At 36.8% G+C, this 22795-nt stretch overlaps 1 protein-coding gene across 1 annotated transcript in view; it reads left to right on the forward strand.

Moving 5' to 3' along the window:
- LOC121738420 (proton-coupled amino acid transporter-like protein pathetic) overlaps positions 1-22795 on the forward strand; it is a 45719-nt gene that overhangs the window by 8501 nt on the left and 14423 nt on the right. The gene's annotated exons all lie outside the window — the stretch shown is intronic.

The raw sequence follows: 22795 nt of genomic DNA on the forward strand, positions 1-22795 counted from the left end.
TATATTTATACTTATTTAATAATAAAATTAAAATAAAATAAATATTTAAGGGGGCTCCCATACAAAAACCACAATATTTTGCCAATTTTCGCTCAATAATGGTACGAAACCCTCCATGCGCGAGTCCGACTCGCACTTGGCCAATTTTTGAGTATTCATGCGTCTATAGTGTTTTAAATTTTGCCGATCGATCTAAAACCTTTGCTGATTGATACAGTTGTTAGAATCTGAATCAGAGTAATGTATTTGAGGATTATTGTCTTTGCCTAGTTCCTTCAAGTTTCACTTTTCAACCTCGTCCTTATGACGTCACAGAGGGGTTAAAGGGGGATCCCACTTGACTTAATGTATCGCAAGTTCCAAAGTATAACCCAGTATACTGGCCACTGCTTGTGGTGTCATGAGCCCGACGCCATATTGACGCCATAATATACTGGATGAGTTAACGTATGACGTATTGGTAGAAAATGTATTATTTGCACAATAATATCAAAACAAAGTTATATATTAGTCAATGTATTAGACTGTATAATATTTCTGAACCAATCAACATTATGACGTAGATTTCTGACGCCATAACCACTGACCACTATATTTCAGAACTTACAGGAGGCTGAGTGTCAATTTTTGTCAATATGTAATTACAAACAGCGCCCCTAGTGGCAAACTATAGCAACTAAAGTAGTGTACTGGGTTTTATTTCGGAACCTACCCGTATTTTCATGTACATATTCGGAATATTTTATTCGGCCATAAAGCGGGACACTGGCGTCGTAGAGTCCAGCCACTCCTTGTTTCAGGTCGAATCGTTATCGTGAAGTGCGATTTACAAATCTAATGCACTCGTAATAGAGCTCGTTTTGCTATACACCGCTGTATTCTAATCAGATTAGATCTCCATACATCGATTTATCTATCTGGTTCACGGAGTGTAAAGTTTTAAAAGGATAAAAGTTTTAGCTTTAGGTGAAGAACAATTTACTCTTTAAAGTGCTGGCAATTTTATATTATGTATTTATGACGTTGAAATATTACGTTTTACATATTATCACAACAAAATCTAACAGTGTTTATGTAGCGTAGTAATGCCTTAGTGGGTTGTTTTCGTCAACTAGCCTGAGTGACCGTTTTGTCAATCGCGTTTGGAGCCCTGTGCTATTGAACCCTCTAATTATGTTAGCTATGCCTCTGTAAGAGCAAAAGACTTTCTGGTTGACTGAATGATAGCTTCTCGGTTATGTTCCTTTTTTGCTTGCTAACTCTGATCTCTATTGCCAAATGGAGCTCTATTAAATAAGACACAAGCAATAAACTAGAATTTAACTTAAGATTTTAGAGCAAGAGCCTTCGTTTCAGCGAGTAGATTTTTTAACGTAAAAGTAGTGTTTCGATTAAAGAAAAGTCTATGGAGTTTATATACTGGTTCTGTATAGTTCATATGACAAGACTTGCTCAAAGCGAACTTTAATGTTTATTGTTTACAAAGATTGGCAATATTTCAAACATACCCACACGCACTTGATATATTTAGTTTGTTATTTGTGAAAATTATTTTTGTTTCGGTCCGTTTGAGTAAAGCTAGATATATCCTCTTAAATGGGTTTCCCTAGCTCTCTTTAAACGGTCATTATGCAAGTCCTTTATAAAGATTGAAGAATTTGTCTATAATTGCTTCTGCACTGCAGGTTAGCTGAAGCTCTAAGTTTCTTAATTTCCACTCTGAGGAAAGTACGGGAGCCCTAGAAGAATTTTTTTTTATTACTATCAAGTCAATTTTTTGTGAGTAGCGTCTATTTTGATAAGACGAACAACATTTTTATCTGCGAAAAATCTTGAAAGTGGTAGCTAACGATATAGAGAGGATTTCATGCTAATGGATGATCCTAAAATATGGATCGTTCTATTTGTAGGACAATGTTACTCTTAAATTAGATAACTATTAACCTAGCTACTCACAAAAAAATTAGCTTGATAGTAATAAAAAAAATGGTTCTACGGCTTCCCTACAATATAAGTAAAGAGAACAAAACAAGAATTTAAGAAGTTCTTGCTTCATACTTTTTTACTAACTGTATGTTGTATATTATCTAGTTTATGTAACGCAAACCTTTAAAAATGTTAAAGATTTATAATATAGTCTCCTAAGATTTCACAAATCTCTACCCGTTTTAGATGAAAATAGAGTACCTCCAGTCATCAGAACTGTCTGGGCATAAAATGGGTACAAAATAGAGTATATAACATAATATTCCCTTCCCTACCCTCAACTATTCCCTTCCCTTCCCTTCCCTACCCTCCCGTATTACCCTATTCTCTCTTAAAAGGCCGGCAACGCACTTGCAGCTCTTCTGATGCTGCGAGTGTCCATGGGCGACGGACGTTGCTTTCCATCAGGTGACCCGTTTGCTCGTTTGCCCCCTTATTTCATAAAAAAATAAATCTAGTGGTAGTGTACACAGGGCTGCATTTATATTTTTTATGAGTATAGGCCTCTTTAATTTTGCCGCCCCTATGTGTAAAGTGTAAACTCTGCCGCAATCCTAGGACGCTGCCCCATATGCCATGGCCTATACTGCTTATATACATAAATCCAGAGCTGAGTATACGTACTCGTATTATGTCTACAAGTCCATAAAAACTAAAGCCAACCCTGAACCCGGTAGTTCACTAAGAACTCGATTCTCAACTTCCAGTTACATTTTTCATGATTTCAACCGCGGTTTGAGGAAGACTTTATTATTCTAAACACAGAGTCGTAAATCTCTCGGGTCGTTGGTCTGTCGGTCTGTCTATAAATAGAATCCGCGGGCACACCGCGGGCTTACAGCGACATGAACACATGGGTTATACCAGTGTTTTTCAACCTTTTTTGTGACGCGACCCGTCATGGTGTGAAAAATAATATTTCGCGACCTTCCTTTGCTTTTTAGGTTTCCGTACCCAAAGGTTTAAAACGGGACTCTATTACTGAGACTTCGATGTCTGTCTGTCTGTCCGTCTGTCCGTCTGTCTCCAGGCTGTAACTCAAGAACGGTAATAGCAAGAGAGTTGAAATTTTTACAGATCATGTATTTCTGTTGCCGTTATAACAACAAATACTAAAAACAAAATAAATTAAATATTTAAGGGGGGCTGCCATACAACAAACGTGATTTTACAAACATTTTTTGCTCAGTGTCAATGATAACAACAGTTAGGTACTTGAAATGTACTCAAAATACTCAGCTGTATTTATACTTTAATAATTAATAATAAAATTTAAATAAAATAAATAATTAAGGGGGGCTCCCATACAAAAAACACAATTTTTTACTATTGTTGCTCTTTAATGGTACGGAAATTCGTGTGCGAGTCTAACTCGCACTTGGCCGATTATTTATCATGTATGTTGATGAATGTCTCGTTGTTAAAATTGTCGTACTTATTATAACATCAATCTTTATTGTTTTTACTGAAGTAGTTCTCTCGACTTCTGGCGACCGACAGAAGCTTTGCGACCCTCCAGTTGGTCGCGACCCACAGGTTGACAAACACTGGGTTATAGAAATTGTACTGTGCTCTCTAATTTTGCGCCCGCCCCGCAGTCCGCACATCTTGACTGTAGGTTGGTTCTGCAAAACTTTTCTGCTAAAGCAGTATAAAATAGAGTATATAATTAGTAAGTCAAAAATGTATGGCAGTTGATCATTTGACATGGCGCAAAATTATATCTTTGACATCTAAATTCGCTATCGAAACTGGTATATATTATATATACGTTTTGACTTAACACTCGGTTTCGACTTTTTTGATGATTTCGATAATGTAGTATTCTCCGTGTAAACTACAAAAATGTATGGCACTCGTTGACATCCGCGGTATATAATATAATTGCATAAGTTGATAAAAATTGCATAGCATTTTTTATCAACTTATACAATTATAATTCGCATACGTCTAGTCGCACAGACGCGGAATGGGATGTGTTAGGTTTTTTCGCTATGGAATTTCTTAAGAGCACAATCTCTTTCAACACTGGTACATATACCAGGCCATCGCGCATGTCACTGCTGCAGGAAAACCCACCAAAATTTGCCGTGACGATGCAAGTAGAGGGGTTCAGAGCATCGACCCAGCTACCACTGCCATACTGCGTAGAAACGGACTCCCGGGCTTTCTTGATTCGATAACTGCGTTCAAAGCCCGCGATAAGTGCCTTATCACACTGGCGATTAGCGAGCGATTTGAAAGCGACGCGACTGCGCAGCGCACACGCCGCGATTGCGCGGCGTGCACGCCATTTTGTACACTCGTCTACACAGATTATTATTATATATATATTAGACTCGTCTAGGGAGTGACATCAGAATCCATTTTGCTGCTGAGTGTCCAAAATGCCGAAGGCAAGCTGCGTGCACGCCGCGCAATCGCGGCGTCATCGCGGCGTGTGCGCTTCGCAGTCGCGTTGCTTTCAAATCGCTTGCTAATCGCCAGTGTGATAAGGCCCTAAAAGCTGTGCAATAGCTTAAAATCTCTTTCGGTGCCACAAATTGTCAAAACTACTCTGAAATATTTGTCTTATGTTGGCAGCAGGTCCATTGTCTGTTAAAAGTAATTTCTTGTATTCAAAGAGCATTGTTTTCTATTATGGCTCTTACTAAACATGGTTCTTTTGTCATAAACACAGTTCTCGTAGGTTCTAGAACCAATTCGTGTACGGCGATTAGAATGTAACGGTTCCAGGCTAAATTGGCAGAAATGGTTCTCGTTTTTAGGGTTCCGGACCCAAAGGGTAAAAATTTGACCCTATTACTAAGACTTCGTTGTCTGTCTTCTGAAATTTTCACAGACTGTGTATTTTTGTTGCCGCTATAAAAACAAATACTAAAAAGAAAATAAAATTAATAATGAAGGGAGGCTTCCATACAAGAAACGTGATTTTTTGGCCTTTTTTGCTCGATTTCAATAATGGTTTTTTTTCTTTTGATTTCAATAATTAGTCACTTTAAATTTTTATAAAATCCTTTATTATATGTGTACTTTAACAATTAATAATAATATTAAAATAAAATAAAAAAATGTTAGGGGAGGCTCCATACAAAAAACACAATTTGTGGCTTACTTTTGCTCTATAACGATACGGAACCCTTCGTGCGCGAGTCCGACTCGCACTTGGCTGATTTTTTGTGTTGCCCCACCACTGAGTTTTTTGTTGCCTGGCGCTTTATTGTTATCTCTCTACCTGGTCTGTGGGCAGAAAAAAACTTGAATGTTAGCAACATTGAATGGCCATTTAAGCAACTTTTGCTTCACTTTCAGTCTTTGGTCTCTCTCGTTACATTGAATTTTGAAAGAGATAGCATTTGCACAAACTATGTATTATCCATCCTTAATATTATAAATTCTGTCTGTTACCTCTTAATGCCCAAACCGTTAAAACGATTTTGCCTAAATTTGGCATGGAGATACTTTGTGTTCCGGGAAAGGACATAAGATAGTAGTCTACCGTCAAAAACCATACATTTTGCCAGGATAAAAAGTATTTTATCCTGGAAAAATGCACGGTTTTTGGCGATAAGCGATGTTGACGGCATCATCTAGTTATCAATAAACTAGAAATTACCGATTAGATTTAAGTAAGTACTTGGTAAATCTAATGATGATTTATATGCACTTTAAAACTATTTTCAATTGACATAATGAGATAAATTGAGTTGATTGATATCATTTTAATTCCCGTATGAATCATTTGGCACAGCTGATTGGCAGTTCTCTCAATTTCACTTTCCTTGCATCAATCAACAATTCAATATGTGCTATAAATAGTTTAGAATTGTCTAAATTAATATGACGTTCTCGTAGTCTTTGTTTCTCAAAAGAGATGTATCTTTAGATCTAGGTATATCTTTACTTTATTCTTTAGTAAAGCTGTAATGAGTAATTATTATGATAGCAATCTAATAATAAGAAAGAGAAGGGAGGGTGCAATTATTTTCACTTCTTTGCAAGTAGACTTTCGATAAGTTTGTGCGTTTTTTGCGTTCATCTTTATACCGCAGCAAACCTTTAAATCTCGAATGCACGAAGTTGGCTATTTTTAGGGTTCAGACTTTCGTACCCAGAAGATAAAAAATCCCGCCATATTACTAAAACGTCGATTTCTGTCCGTTAGTCTGGTCTGTCTGTCAGTGTGTCTGTCTCCAGGCTGTATCTCAAGAACCGCTATAGCCAGACCTTCGTGCGCGAGTCCAATTCGCACGTTGTTTTTTTTTACTTTAACGTTACTTATAAAATAGAAAAACCAATTTACTACGTCTAATCTTGTGATTTAGTCACCCGGCGCGGTGCAACTTCGACTCATTGTGTCAACATTGAGGTAATGTTGTATTAAAATTAGCACATCCTTATCAGCTAGGAATCGTTTAGCCATGGCGCTCGTTAGCGGATTTTTCGATAATATTTGTGTATGAATCGATATAATAGTATTAAAGTAGTTTTTAACCCCCGACAAAAAGAGGGGTATTACAAGTTTGACGTGTCTGTCTGTCTGTCTGTGTGTGGTGTGTCTGTCCGTGGCATCGTAGCATCTAGACGGGTGGAGTGTGGACCGATTTTTGTTTGATAACTGACATTATCGAGCATGTTCTTACCTATACTTAGATCATCATCATCAACCCGCTCAGTGCTGAAAAATTTTAGTTGGATCTACTTAAAATTTTTGAATTGGCGGTTGTTTTCATTTTTTTAATTTACAATTATATCTTTTAATCCTTCGATCGTGAATTCTTGGTAATCTATTGTGGCTCGCTCACCAGTGAGCTTATGGGGCTTGATGGGTTAATCTAGATTTAACTAGTTTATGTTGACTACAACACCTAGAGTCAGAGTAAACAGAACTAATTGAGTAGGCCGACTCTGAGAGTTTAGGTTCTGAAAATATTTTAGTTTCACTTTGATTTCGATATGAAACGCTAGCGAATTTTTCAGATTGTGAAGACATAATTCTCTAGTTTTGTATTTAAAAAAAATGTTCGTCTTTATGGCTTATCTAGATTGTTGCTCTTAAATATCGCGAAAAAAGCATATTTTTTCTAAATAAAAACGTATGGTACGTACTAATATTATGTCCTTCCCATAACTCTTGAGGTTTTTCATACTAAATTGATTCTTAGTCGGTAAAAGCGTGAAGATAACACTCTTTTGCATTTATAACATTTAGTATACCTAGGTATACTTCATTTTGATATGTTTTACATTTGAGTAGTAAAACCATAATATTTTAAATTTGAGTTCAAAGATCAATAATGATGCACGCAGCACGGCCCATGGACGGTGGACCAATATGTCACATTAATTTGAGACAAGTATATTGTTGTATATCATTGTATGTCAAGGTTGGATGTATGTCTCGTGTGTTGTAATTGATATTACATCAATTTTGTACCATAATAAAAATATATCAAGGTCAAATTTCATGTCCCTTGCTCTTTTTTCCTTATATCCTTTTTATCTTTATTTTCTGTCTTTTATTGACGTAAATTAGGCGGAATCGTGCTTCCGTGAGGCAGCCTCCGATCGAAGCGACCGCGACATTCGAAAGTACGAGAGTTAGGGCCCGAAGCTTGTCTTGCTAACTAGCATTTCCGCGTGAAAAACGATAGTTGCAACTCGCTCTAAGTTTGTCAAGTTAATTATAATTTTTTTAACTGGAAAAAGCTTAAATGTCAATATCTTTATGGGTATATACCAGATACTAACTCAATAAAATACCAACAAAATGGCTATTTTTAAATATAGAAAACTATTAGCAGGAATTTTGCCAAAATAGAGGCATTTCTCAAAGTTATTCCATGGGCAACAGATAAATTACCATCAGGCGATTCGTCTGCCCATTTCCTGATTCATGAAAAACTTAAATATTAACTCCAACTCGGAAAATTTAAATACTTTTACCTTTTGTTAGTTTATCGTTAAAATATTCAAAGTAATGCTCGCACGTGGTCTATTGAGACTCGAGAGGGTCTTAACAATTACTTAAACAATGAGTGGGCAATTGTGGCCGGCTGAAAAGAGGACGTGATCGCTCCACTTTCAATACCATAGAGGTTTTAATTTATTCTAATTTTGAATTCAAACATGGCGTCTTCGTTTCCTTCTAGAATATTTTGTGGGTTTGTTCATTAGTATTTTTTTATTTATTTTGAATTTTAACATTATGGTGTCTTCTTTTGTTTTGTTACCTTCTTGAATAAAATTTTCAATGATTTTTTTATTAGGACAAACGTTTAGAAAATGTTGGTATATTTTCTACATGTTTTCATTCAAATTAGTTGTACAGATTTCAGTCAGAAAAAGTTGAAAACTTTCAACAGTGCTTTGACTCCCTTTAAAATTAACGAGCTTGTGAAATCTGATACCATTTTACACCGTCTATATAAAAGGAGGTTCTTAATTTGCTCTGCATGTTTCTCTGCTCCTAAAATACAACTTTTGATACGACGTAAACTGATAAGGAAAATCGCAGACGACAGATTCGACCGCACGAAAAGTCTGTCGTCTGCGATCTCCCTAAAGAAATTGTATTATGCGTTTCATTTCATGTTTGTGACATTTTCCTTTAATTTCATTGGTTACAACCTTTACAACTATGTATAATATTTTATTATGCAATAAACTCGTGATAAATCACGTTTTACCGATAATTTTTATTTCATGATAGTTACATATAAACTGTATTATTATGTTAGGTAATTTATTGGTGTACTTTTACTACAAATGTAGAGTCAGCTCTACGCATCATATCTAGACGATTATAATATTATAATCTTCGAATGTATCACGTTTCGATCACAAACTCACCCAACTTGCATTCGATATTCGTTAGTAAATGTTAGAAATAAATGCATCGTCTCATATAAGTTCCAAATAGGTAGATAGAGCCTAGCTTTCGAAGATCAGATCTAACACTTCTCAGTTTCTTTTGCGTTTAATGTGACAAACCTTCATATTTGGGCAAACCCTCGCTACGCCGTTCGCCATAGTTATAATATTATGTATTTGAATCATACTAAACTTATACTAGAACAGGGTCAAAAAGGATGTCTTTCCTGAGTTTTGTAACAGCGTAGGAGAGTCAGTAGTCTTGAACAATGGATGACGTACGGCGGCCTTGCCTCCGCTATTATTACAATATGTTATTGAGTAATTGCGGTTAGAAAATATTATACTTTCATTGTAATCATTCGTCATCGTCATTGCCCAAGGATATTAGATATGATCCTTCTTGGAATTCCTTTGCAGCAGCTACTTTTAATCACTTTTAATCGACTTCCAAATGGGAGGTTACAGGAGGAGGTTACATAAATGTTAAATGTTCGGCTGTAAATATTTTTGCCATACAGCCGTTTGCTCATAATGGTCTTATTGTATAAAAATCTGATTCAAGGAGAATATTTTTGTGGCGCGTAAACTTTTCTGTGAATCCATCTAGTAGGCCTTTTGACTATAGGCTCAAATAACTAAACAACCTATAGGCAGCCTATATATAATATTGCTATACTGTGCTATAGGTGCAGGTAGGCTTATCAGCTATACATCAAAGCCACGTACTGTGCCTACTGATTGGACTGGTCAATTTGAACTATACACCTCTGAATTTATGGTTCAATTTCCTTTAAGCGTATATGCAGGTAAATTCTACTGACTTGCGCACGCGCATCGCACGTGGTTCTTTAGTGCGGGATATCACGATCACACATTTTTTACTTTGCTGACGATTCTAATTTACTTTTGATGTCAGTCATTAGATGATTCGATCAGAGAGATTCATTCAGTCAGATCCAACATCAGTAATGTTTGTTGAAATAGTGGGAGTTGCATTTTCCGTTTTTTTTTTCATAGATACATATTTATATTTAGTACCTAATAGATTGGCTGTTTTATCTATAACCATAAAATAAAAATGAAGAAATAAACCAAATATCATTTGAGGATATATCATTTAACCTTCGCTGGGCGAGCGCCCAGGGCGCCGGATAAAAAGGGGCGCTGAAGGCAAACAACTGCACAGGCACTGCTTCTGCTCCTAAGATACGTTAACGGAGACATTGTTAAGACATAGACCTTGAGTTTTCTGTATTTGGTGATGTGCTCTTGGCATTGGTCATTTGACGCCATAACATTGTGAATGGCTACGAACTTGATCGTGCTTAAGCCAGGAAAATAAACAATATTATATATTATATAACTGGACTTAGGCCTACTTTAACTGTCGAACTCGGAGACGAACATTACTTAAATGTAATTAAATGAAGAATTTGACATAAGCCCCATGTTTTCATTATAATTAGTCAAACTTTTCATTTAATTATAGTTTAATAATCATTAAATATCTCTGAGTACCATGCTTTTCTTTATTTTTGCTTTTGGGAACGGAGAGAAATAACATAATGTTTATATATAGTTTAACTAAAGTTTTAAATATATCCTGGTTAAAACTCTGAATCATGACAAGTGGACATTATAAGAGCAAGATTTAACAAAGCGAACTAAAACATTTTAAATAGTCAAGCTTTAAACCAAAATCAATGAAGCGCTAACCAACAGATGAACATGAACATGAACTGATTATTACTGATATAAATAAAGAGCTTTTTCAATGGCAGAGACATAAAATTCGTCATAATATTATTCTCCGTAAGAAAATCTCGGAAAAGGAAAACGCTACTCGGGGCGTCCCCTTAATTGACAATTGTCCCATAAGTCAATGCTATTTTGTGCCATCTGTGTCCTAGATAATCACTAATTAGGCGTATAGAAAGATGAACTTTTACAACTAATTATAAAATTATAAAATCAGGATCACACCGCCATATAATTGTAAATTTCATTCACTCACAATTCATTTTTTCAATTTCAATTTCATTTCAATTTCATTCACCCCCAAAGAGTATGATTTTAAACTATGATGTCATCTGACAGGGCGGGCATACTCATTTTGCAAAAATGAAAACTAAAGTTAAGTTGGCTACATAGCCATCCTGGGCCATAATCATTGTGTACTGTAGACCACTGCATGGTGTTAAACACAATGGCGCATGGGTCATTACTACCTGGCAATCCACTGGCCATCGTCCGCCATCATACACCATTAGCCCGTCTCGCGTCCCCACAATGGCGTTGGCTTGCAGTGGGCCAGCATGGATCATTGTGAAGAGGTGCCTTAACGAGCTGCCAATTAAAATGCCAACATCATTTTGATTGACAGCTTTATTGGCTAATTGGATATGCTACTGCGATGTTTTCACGGTGGAGGCAGCACCAACATAGACAATAAACAAAAAGTTTGACAACCTTTCTGTCTATGTTCTGATATGTGCTAGTATCACCCTCTGCTCCTTTGCGTAATATTCCCTCTTCTCATTGCCCCCTCCATACATTGGTATTGTGTGTGCGGTTGTGTGCGGTGTGTCACAGACTTACAAGGATATTGACTTTTGATCCTTGTAAGTCTGTGACACAATTACGTTTTATTTATGGGGAATGAAATGCAAAAAATCTTGCGGTCATTACAGGGTCGTTATAACAGAATCACTACATTTCCGGGTGTGCGAGGAAGGTGCAAATTATACTGCCGTCATTACGTACACTGTAATTTTAAAGATTGCTCGCTGTAATCATCTCGCCAATCGCCGTACCTTTTATGTGACGGTCAGAAACTCGCGAGAAAGCTGCAAGCTGTGTTGACTCTACTGTCCTCAAAGGGTGTAGGATGGAAATAGAACTGGAATCTCTTGAGGTATAGCGACCTAGAGTTATTACGTTACTGCAGTAAATAAAGAGCTTTCAATTTGGTACACCAGTTTAGGGCTCCTAAGGTGGGACAACCATAAAATAGAGAAGAGCCTATAGATTCTCACAGTTTAGATTTAATTGCAATAATTCTTCTTTTGACTTTTCTGCCACTATCGACAGAAGACATTAAATATGCCGACTTTGATAAGTTGCACAACAAAGACACTTGAGTACCCCTTAATTTAATGAGCGCTTAAGAATTAAGGAACCCGCGTTTGATATTAAAATTTTCAAGAATGTTAAAATGGGAAAATTGGTGAAAATATTGACGGAAAATTATAATCAACCATTAACTACTCTGTTTAAGGATTCAAATATTTTTGATTTTCGTTGTACAATAGTATAAAGAACAGTCTTACAAGAATGGAAACGGATTAAATACATGCAATGTCTTTGTCGGTTTTAAACAATGTTAGTTTATGACAAAATATATTGTTTTATCTAGAAGATATAAGTCAATAATAATAATCGAGTTAAGTAAAGCGCCTACCTAGATAGGTTTGTAAACCTCTAAAATAGTACAAAAAAATATGTGTGGCACACGGGGACTGCCACGGTAAAGCTTTATTATAAACTAAGTGGGGGGTGTTAGGTTTTTTTTACGGAATTTCTTGCCCGCCCGCGAGTATAACTTAAAAATTAACTTTAAGTACTTGGTACTGTTTCATCAAAAATTGTTACAAGCATAATTGACATTTATGGATTTTACACTCAACATTCTGTGTTGGGTTTCCAAATTCGCAGTCAGTCAAATCATTATTCATAATACACTTCAGCTTCGGACGAGGTCATGGTGGAATTTTCCCCCTATGCTTGTTTGTGTACACTGTACGTTCCTGTTATGACTAAACTTTATCACTTTATCATTTTATCAATTGTTTATTAGTTCATTGTTCAACTGTTTTAGTTTTTTAAAGGTCGTATTTTTCAGAGGCCGAAGATATTGGAAACTATCCCTTTAACTGTGGTAAAAGGGATAGTTTTCAAAGCAAAAAAGTAAAAGGGATAATTTTAGCTTTTACTAAAAATATAAATACATAGGTCTGCAATACAATAACTTATAATGCAATTATAAGTTTATGGTCTGCTGCATAAACTTGTCTGCTGTTTGTTTGTCTGCTGTTTCTGTCTGTCATGTGAATTTTTGACGTATCAAAAAAGACTTGAAGGTTGTTACATGGTTTTTAGCTTTATAGTTTTTTCAGCGAAACTATTGAAATCAAACATGGGTTCTTACTTCTTGCCTTCGCAAAAATTGTTAGCATAAGCGCGAGCAAAACTCTAGAGTCTAGACTAATTTCACGCGAGAAGTCTGTTAGCAATTATTATCACGGCTGTTAACACCAGTTACTTGCACTAAGTAATAATTATTGTAACTACATTTCTAAGGGTCTGTTTTACCACTTCCTGATAATGTGCCGGATCGGCTATCCACTACTTATTTGACAAATTCTCCATACTTTACCTATCTGTCAAGTTAAGTTGTGGATAGACTATCCGGCACTTATCAGTAAGTGGTGAAACAGAACCTTATTCTCGTTTCTGAGGCTTTTTGACGGAAGTTTAACCATTGTTGATTGGTTAATATTTTGACGCTAGGAAAAACCTCTATTGGAGAGATAAACTTCAGTTCAAAAACCTCGAAAGAAATGTCTATTAAATAATAATAATCGGACAAGTGCGAGACGGAATCACGCACGAAAGATTCCGTTCCATTAAAGGAAAAATAGGAAAAATCGTCCAAATGCGAGTCGGATGAAGGGTTCCGTACCGCTACGAGCAAAAATAGGCCTTAAATATTTATTTTATTTTCTTAAATTATTACAAGTGCCTACTTGTTGTCATTATTGATATCGAGCAAAAAATCACGTTTGATGTATTGCAGCCCCCTAAATTTTTTATTTTATTCTGATGTTGGTATTTGTTGCTAAAGCGGCAATAGAAACACACAATCTGTAAAAAAATCCGAAGTTTAACAACTGTAGTAGTTCTTAAAAAAGAGCCTGGATGAGAGGATACAGTCAAATAGACAGAGAGACAACGAAGTCTTAGTAATGGGGTCCCCTTTTTTTGCCCTTTGGGTACAGAGCCCTAAAACTTACATCGTTTGTAAGGGAATCCCATCTTTAAATATTATATAGTTGTGCTGAAGTTATCTGCTGGTCATATAAAATGTCCAATACACACACAAACGATGTTATCTGTGCAGATACTCATTGCAAGTCCCTAATCAAACCGAGTATAAATTTTGACGATAATCTTTATGAGTCCTATAAAATGACGCATCTTGACCGTGAAGTCTGAATACTAAAGTGGCCATGATGGAGATAAGAATTTAATTGTCCGTATGTGTTTTTGTTCGTAAACAGAGTATAGGGAACGCGCTGCAACTACATGTGGCAGCACCAGTCAAGTAAATAATACAGCACAAGCTAGTACAAACGAGTTATATTTTATATATAGAGAATGTGCATTAAGTGGTAGGCAGTGCCGAATTTATATTTTTATGAGTGTAGGCCATTTTATTTCCGCCGCTCCGCACGTACGAAATCTGCCGGCCCTAGGCCGCGGCCTGTACAGCCTATTTAGAAATCCGGGGCTGTGAAGGTGGCACTTTTCAGATTTGTAAAGCAGAAGGCAGAGCTTTATTCGTATAAGAGAACGATAAAAATCAATAGGTGGCAGCACAAATCAAATAAATTATAGAATGAAGGCGCCAGTTCGCAGCTACTTACGGCCGTTCCCAATATTTGATCTATCTCTGGTTTTGCCTTACTAGAGATAGGATTAACTCACATTAGACATTAGCATTTATGTCAATTATGAGCTATTCCTATCTCTAGTAGGACAAAACCAGAGATAGATCAAATATTGGGAATGGCCGTTAGTTGCACACGTTCCCTATCCATACTTCTATACTAATATTATAAATACGAATGTGTGTCTGTCTTTCTGTCCATCTGTCGGTCTGTTACCCCATCACGCTTAAACCGCAGAACCGATTTTGCTGAAATTGAGCATGGGGATACTTTGAGTCCGGGAAAAGACATAGGATAGTTTTTTACCAGGAAAAATGTGCGGTTCCCGCGCGATAAACGGATTTTGTCGCAACGGAGTTGCGGGCGTCATCTAGTTAGAGAATAATATATTGTTTGTAGACGTAATAGAGATCAATTATTGGTTTTGTCCAATTGTCATTTTTTGCTCGTCAGTCGGCTAATTATTATCTGATGATTTTTTGTACGCAACAGTAACAAGTAGAATTTTACTTGGAAGTGTTTATAGATTACTAATAATTCGATTTCGTAAGGTACTGGGCTCTCTTTAGTCATGAGTCATTACAATTTAATTAAGTATATTCTAATTTCTCACTCTGTATATTACCAGAGTAAACAGAACTAACGAGTAGGCCGATCTGCTTTTACGAAGTTTTCTTAGATGAAAATAATTGTCAATTTATTTCCATGGCGTGAACCGTGCATTTCCTACCAGAATCTGATGGCTTTTGATGGCAGATTTTCAAAAAATATCCTTGATCCTTCGATAAATTTTTATATTTACATGTTTCACACATAGAATAAGCCGCTAAAGGAAAAAAAGGATTAAAATGTTTTATTCCTATTACCCCGGTATTGCTAGAGTCAATTTATTTTCTCACTTTTTGCCAATATTCATCTGAATCGGTTCAGTACCTCACCACGTAAAAACACTAGTATATCAAGCTGAAGCAGTTGGATAATTCGGAAAACGCGAACGATAACTAGAGCGAGGCCAAATAAGTCGTGAAATCAATGCTAACTTACGAATCCGCCAGGACGTCTTATTCTGGGCCAGATATAGGCCAATGTACGAGGCCAGGAGCCGGCCTTTGGGAAAAATATAATGTAAGTCTGGGTTTCGTGTTAAAAGGGGAATTTTCAGGCCAGACGCGGTTCCAGTCTGAAATTAGGGGGGGGGGGGGGGGGGGGCTACCCCCGACAGTGATTAGGTACTTTATTTTCGGGGAGAACATGTCATGCTGCCAAGTGCTGGTGTTAGGCTGCCTGTCATATCGCTTCGCCTCGTTGCAATAAAAATTACTATCCCTTACATAATATTAATAGGGATATTAACTTCAATGTCTGTCTGTCCGTCTGTCTGTCTCCAGGCTGTATCTCAAGAACGGTAATAGCTAGAGTCTTGAAATCTTCACAGATTATGTATTTCTGTTGCCGCTATAACAACAAATTACTAAAAATTAAATATTTAAGGGGGGCTCCCATACAAAAAACTATTTTTTTGGCATTTTTTGCTTTATATGAAAAATGGGTACACGTAGGCACTTGAAATATTCACAAAATACTAAATTGTATTAGAACATTAATAATTAATAATAAAATTAAAATAAAATAAATATTAAAGGGCCCATACAAAAATATTTTTTTTGCCTATTTTTGCTCTTAAATTGCACGGAACCCATCGTGCGCGAGTCCGACTCGCACTTGACCGATTTTTTAATCACCTACTCTTCCATTATGGTACTTAGTTAGACATTAGAGACCAATATTTACCTTAAAAAAAAGAAGCTACTAGCCTACTAATCTAACTCAAGCTTATTTCAGTAATAATAGGGTTAAAATTAGGTTGGCTGTTTAGCACAGAGTACAGACTAACGCAGCAATAGAGACTGAAGTTCCCGTTAGCTCCAGGGTGACCTTCCCAGGCGCCAGCAATGGCGTTTGGCTGTTGCGTCGCTTGCACATAATACACATATACAGAAGGAAAACTTATTTTTCCAGCTCACTTCTCGTCATTATCGATTTGCGCCAGGAGGGTTGTTATCTAAAATTCTGTATAGTTGTGTTGTATAATATGTTTCTTTGGCTTTAGGACCTTTACAACTAACATAATATTTTGTCTTAGTCATGAGAGTGACATTGGGTAAATCAGAGTCGGGGTTTTCTTTAAATAATAATAATATTATGTATCTTAACCTATTTTCCTATTTATTATTTAGTAGATATATTCAGCTTTTATTTGCTTTGTTATGTAAAAAACCACAACGTAATGTAAAATAAATTTTTATTATTATACATTAAAACATTTCTTTTACATTAGTTATAAACATAACATTTTGTTCTGAAATAAGGCTTGTGTTTGTCAGGCCGAAGCGTTGTTTAGGGCGTAGTTTTTGTCTTCTGTCTCCATTTATTCTGCGTAACTTGCCTCCGACTTCGTGAATGACACTTATTATTATCCTAATTGTATAACTTCACAAATATACGACAATAATGTCATAAACATGACGTCTTTACGACATGGCTATTGTTTTAATTTCCTCCGAAGCAAATCCTTCCATTAAATGACGTTGGACAACCTTATCAATTTAGTTATTATAAAACATTATAATGTAAGTTTAGATAAAATAAGGTTTATTGTATCGTCAACATATTGTGGCTATCAAAGTGTGGGAACCGTAAATTTTCCTAAAAGAAATTGATACTACATATTGTATGTCCTGTCACAGGACACAAAGTATCTACTTACCAAAATTCGTCAATATCGGTTGAGTGAATTAAGCATGAGAAGATAACAGAAAGACAGACAGACTGACACATTTCGCTTTTATTATAATTATGGTTTTTCCGGGTCAAGCAAACATTTTGGTTGCAACTAGACAAGTTTATAAACCACCGTCTGCTTTTATCTTTCTTAGGTTAAACATTTTTAAATTTGTTTGTACTGTTATAACTGAATAGTGTTGATAATGATTGTAGGTTTGTCTTATTACATAAACGAGTTGCATCCGATATCATAATATGCATAAGTGAATTATGCACTAATGCCAATTTGTCGTCTCTATATTTAGACACTCTGTAATTTTGTACTTGCAACAAAGTACGTGCAGAAAAACTAAATACCTATCGCTTCTAAACTGTAACTAATAAGCTAAAAGCAAATGTTATAAACCTGCTAAATATTGCACTGAACTCTGAAGACACTGAAGTTCATCTAAAAATACCAGGATCAAAGTATTATGTCATTTTTAGGGTTCCGTACCCAAAGGGTAAAAACGGGACCCTATTACTAAGACTTCGATCTCTGGCCGTCTGTGTTTCTCCAGGCTGTATCTCAAGAACCGCTATTTTTGGCGTATTTTTCCTCTATACCGGTTCGGAACCCTTCGTGCGCGAGTCCGACTCGCACTTGGGCGATTATTCTATGTTTTATTTTGACTTCATCAATGCAAAAAGCCTTGGCAAAGGAACACTAAACGAAAACTAAACTGTAGGACGAATCTGCTAATGTATAATTTTTACTTTTTCGATATGGTTCAGTGCAGTCTTCTTCTAAATGAAAAATCTACAAGATGGTATAACAATAAAATATCTGTTCATCCTCTCCCAGTTTATCCTCTCTGCACACGCCAGCTGTTTGTATAAGCAGCTGACATATACAAACAGCTGGCCTGTGCAGAGAGGATAAACTGGGGTCTAAACAAGGAGATAATCAGAACCATATATGTGTCAGTGGTCGAACCAATCGTGCTTTACGCAGCATGTGCGTGGGCCCCTGCGGTAGAAAAGTTGTAAAAAAAAAAACAACTGAATGCACTGCAAAGAGGTTACGCCTAAAAAATCTGTAAGTCGTACCGTACGGTATCTCTGACCTCGGCACTAATGAAAATGAAAAAACGACCTGAGAATCCAGGAAGCGGCAACCCTATTTAAAATAAAAAAAGGGTACTCACAAGAATACCTACCACCAAACAGGGAAATGGAAGCTAAAGTGGGACCACTTCAAAACCCACATCCATCGCAACTCATCATAACTGAGTACGAATGCCTGGAAGACGTAAGCCAAAGCCCCGCCGAGGAACACCAAATAACCGGCCCCCAAATATACACGGATGGAAGTAAAATAGAGGGGAAAACCGGAGCTGCTTTAACGTGGTGAAATAACGGCCGGGAAACCAGACACTCCACTTTCCACCTAGAACCGCACAATACAGTCTTCCAATGCACTCTATAGAGCGATCCAATTGGCAAGGACATCAAAGGAAAGCTTAATTAACATCATGAGTGACTCCAGATCGTCACTAAATATGCTGAGAAATCCTTTGGTGACTCACCCACTTGCGATCAAAATGAAAAAAGACCTAAGAGCTATAAAGAGGAAGGCAGAAAAGTGCGGCTATTCTGGCTAAAAGCGCACGTGGGTACTCCAGGAAACGAAAGAGCGGATGAACTGGCAAAAAAGGCTGCACTTACCATAAACACGGCCTCAGATTACAACAGAGTGCCAATGTCCTATATACGGAGAAAAATAAGGGAGGGGACAATAGTTAAGTGTCAGGAAAGATACCAATCCTCCTCAACCGGATCGGTCACAAAAGTTTTTTTCCCCACTGTTAAAAAGGCGTGGGAAATACTAAGGCACGTTACAATAACGCCTACACACGTACAAGCCATGACCGGTCATGGAGGATTCGCAGCATGCTTGTATCGTTTCCACCTTAAAGACAGCCCCTCCTGCATTTGTGACCCCGCAAAGGACGAGACAATATTCCACCTGCTCATTGAATGCCCAAGGTTTGATAGTAACAGGTCTGACTTAGAAATACAACTGGAAATGGAGCTAAGTCAGGCAACCCAGGGAGGGTTGCCTGACCATCATGGAGGAAAAAGCCACCAGAGAACCGTTGATGGTATTCATTAGCAAAGTTGTCTCCAGTGCAGCCACAGCAAATGGCTCAACGTTATACACAGGCCACAACAAATTAAACTATACACCAAGGCGAGTAATAACAAACACATCAACACAACACACACGAAATCAAACACAACGCCGTGTGCGTTGTGTTTGATTTCGTGTGTGTTGTGTTCACAAACCCCAACGTCCATACAGACACACTTCACATCAACCCACAGGCCAGGAGAAATACATGCGCCAACACAATCACAGGCACACACAGAAATACAACGGGCAGTTTCAACCGAAATTGTAACATAGCCGACTCTAGAGCAAACCCAACAATTACTAGCCCGCACACACAAATAATAAGCTTTAGCCTGGCTTTAGCACACAAACGCTCTTTGACTACTTTTTTAAATTTATTAATGGAAAGATTTTGAACGTTTTCTGGGATTAATACACATACATTCTGAACCAATATTAGAAATCTGTAAATAGCTAGGTGTCAACAGAATCTGCACAGATTCATAGCCTTGGCGAGTAGGAAGTGATCAGAGGTCGTGATCTAGAGTACCTTCCGCAGTTTAGCGCCAATCTAGTATTTTAGTCATCTGGGTGACGCTGTTGCTGACAGTGGCGAAACTATAGGGTAGGAGGGCTGGCAAAACGCCTCTAGCCCCCGACCCAAAAGGGCCCCGGCCCAAGAGGAAGTGAGATCAGAATTTTTTTATTTTAGGAGTCCGTACCCAAAGGGTAAAAACGGGACCCTATTACTGAGACTTCGATGTCTGTCTGTCTGTATGGTTGTCTGTCTGTCTGTCTGTCTGTCTGTCTGTCTGTCTGTCTCCAGGCTGTATCTCAAGAACCGCTATAGCTAGACTTCTGAAATTTTCACAGATTGTGTATTTCTGGTGCCGCTATAACAACAAATACTAAAAACAAAATAAAGTTCATATTAGGTAAAGGGGGGCTCTCATACAACGAACGTGATTTTTTTGCCTTTTTGGCTCGTACTCCATAATGGTAACACGTAGATACTTGAAATTTCACACAATCCTCTCATACAAAAACATAATTTTTTCCATACTTTACGACACTGCTGACCGGATTTTACCTATTTTAAGAACTAAGTAATCGGCCAAGTGCGAGTCGGACTCGTGCACGAAGGGTACCTTGTACCGTTGTAGAGCAAAAATATGCCAAAAATTGTGTTTTTGTATGGGAGCCCCCCTTAAATTTTTATTTTATTACAATATTATTATTAATTATTAAAGAACACATATATTAAAGGCCTTTGTGAAAATTTCAAGTGCCTACCTGTTGGCTTATTGATATTGAGCAAAAAAGTCCGTCCGCCTGTCTGTCTCCAGGCTGTAACTCAAGAACCGCTATAGCTAGACTTCCGAAATTTTCACAAATTTTGTATTTCGGTTGCCGCTTTAACAACAAATACTAAAAACAAAATAAAATTAATATTTAAGGGTGGCCCCATACAACTAACGTGATTTTTTCGGCCTTTTTTGCTCTATATCAGTAATGGCAACAGGTAGGCACATATTATTTTCACGAAGGCCTCTATTGTATGTCTAGTTTATTAATTATTAATAATTTTAAAATAAAATAAAAAATTAAGGGGCTCCCATACAAAAAACACAATTTTTTGCCTATTTTTGCTCTTTAACGGTACGGAACCCTTCGTGCGCGAGTCCAACTCGCACTTGGCCGATTTTTAGTATTTGTTGATATAGCGGCAACAGATATACACAATCTGTGAAAATTTCAGAAATCTAGCTGTAGCGATTCTTGAGAGACAGCCTGGCGACTGGTAATAGGTCCCGTTTTTTACCCTTTAGGTACGGAACCCTAAAATGACTCTACGTCACTACCAATTACCTAGTAGGTATAATAATTAAAATTTGCTCAGTGGCATTCCAGGGAGAATAATTAATGTGGATTTAAGTATGTGTGGATTACTTACTTTTTTGTAAATTTACAGCGTAAACTATGCGTTTATTTAATTATTATCAAAGCAATGAAAATCGGTCCACAAACGGCGAAGTGATCGTTGAACACATACTCGTACAAAAAAAACAGACGAACATAATATTACCTCCTCCTTTTTGGAAGTCGGTTAAAATAACTTGTTAGGTAATGCTACAATGTAATTATTGTTTGTTTAAAATTCTTATGCATAATCGATTCTGTGTAGGTCACCCAGGAAATGCATGTATACCTACCTACTTAGACGTGCTTATATGCGCGAACCACAGAAATATTATATGTCTGTGGCGCGAACACGTGAAAATAGTACGAGATGTCACTTGTTCCAAATTCTAGATAGTTATAATATAAGTTAGTTATTTTTAACTTATATCCCTAGGTTGAATCGGCCTTTTATTTACAAATCGCTATGGTCCACATATTATATCGGCTGCACTCAGAGTTATCTCTACTAGATATGTAATTACTTAACTTTAATTTAAGGGGGCGACTAACCCTAAAGTGTAGATTTTATAATTCATTTTTATACTTGAAAGTAAGCCCCGAATTGTTTCTAAAATTAGATACTACATTATATTTCCGAGAATTCGATCTGAGCAAAAACACGATATCTTAAAATTTTATCGATAGAAAAAAATCACAAAGATGCATCTAATTTTCACGAATTTTTCATTTATTGCCATAACCGTGCATTTAACTAAGTTAATATTTTAATACATTGTATAAAATTCTGTCATTGAGAGATCGACCTAGCGGATTTTTAAAATTTGTATATTTATCGAGTTATTGAGAAAAAACTAATTTGGCGATGAATCCGCGTCGTTCTTTTTCACCTGGCATATGAAAGACGGACGTGAGTGTGAACTGTGAAGAGAGAAGGACGAAGTTTGATTTTTGGGGTTAGTCGCCCTCTTAATAAAGAGTATTGTAAATACTTAACTTCAATTTAATAAAGAGTTTTTACAGATAAAGTTGTGTGAAGATTATGTCAAAATCTTTAAATCAAACTTAAGTACTCGTAAGTAAATCATCATTTAATGTTTTAGAGTGCGGCAAAAAATCATCGACGCCAAATTGAAACAACGCTTTTTAGGTACCCAAAGGGTAAAAACGGGACCCTTTTATTAAGACTTCGATGTCTGTCCGTCTGTCTGTCTCCAGGCTGTATCTCAACAACCACTATAGCTAGACTTCTAAAATTTTCACAGATTGTGTATACAGTATATCTGTTGCCGCTATAACTTTACAACAAAATATACTAAAAGCAGAAGAAATTAAATATTTAAGG

Source organism: Aricia agestis, chromosome Z (assembly GCF_905147365.1).
Source record: "Aricia agestis chromosome Z, ilAriAges1.1, whole genome shotgun sequence".
NCBI lineage: Eukaryota > Metazoa > Arthropoda > Insecta > Lepidoptera > Lycaenidae > Aricia > Aricia agestis.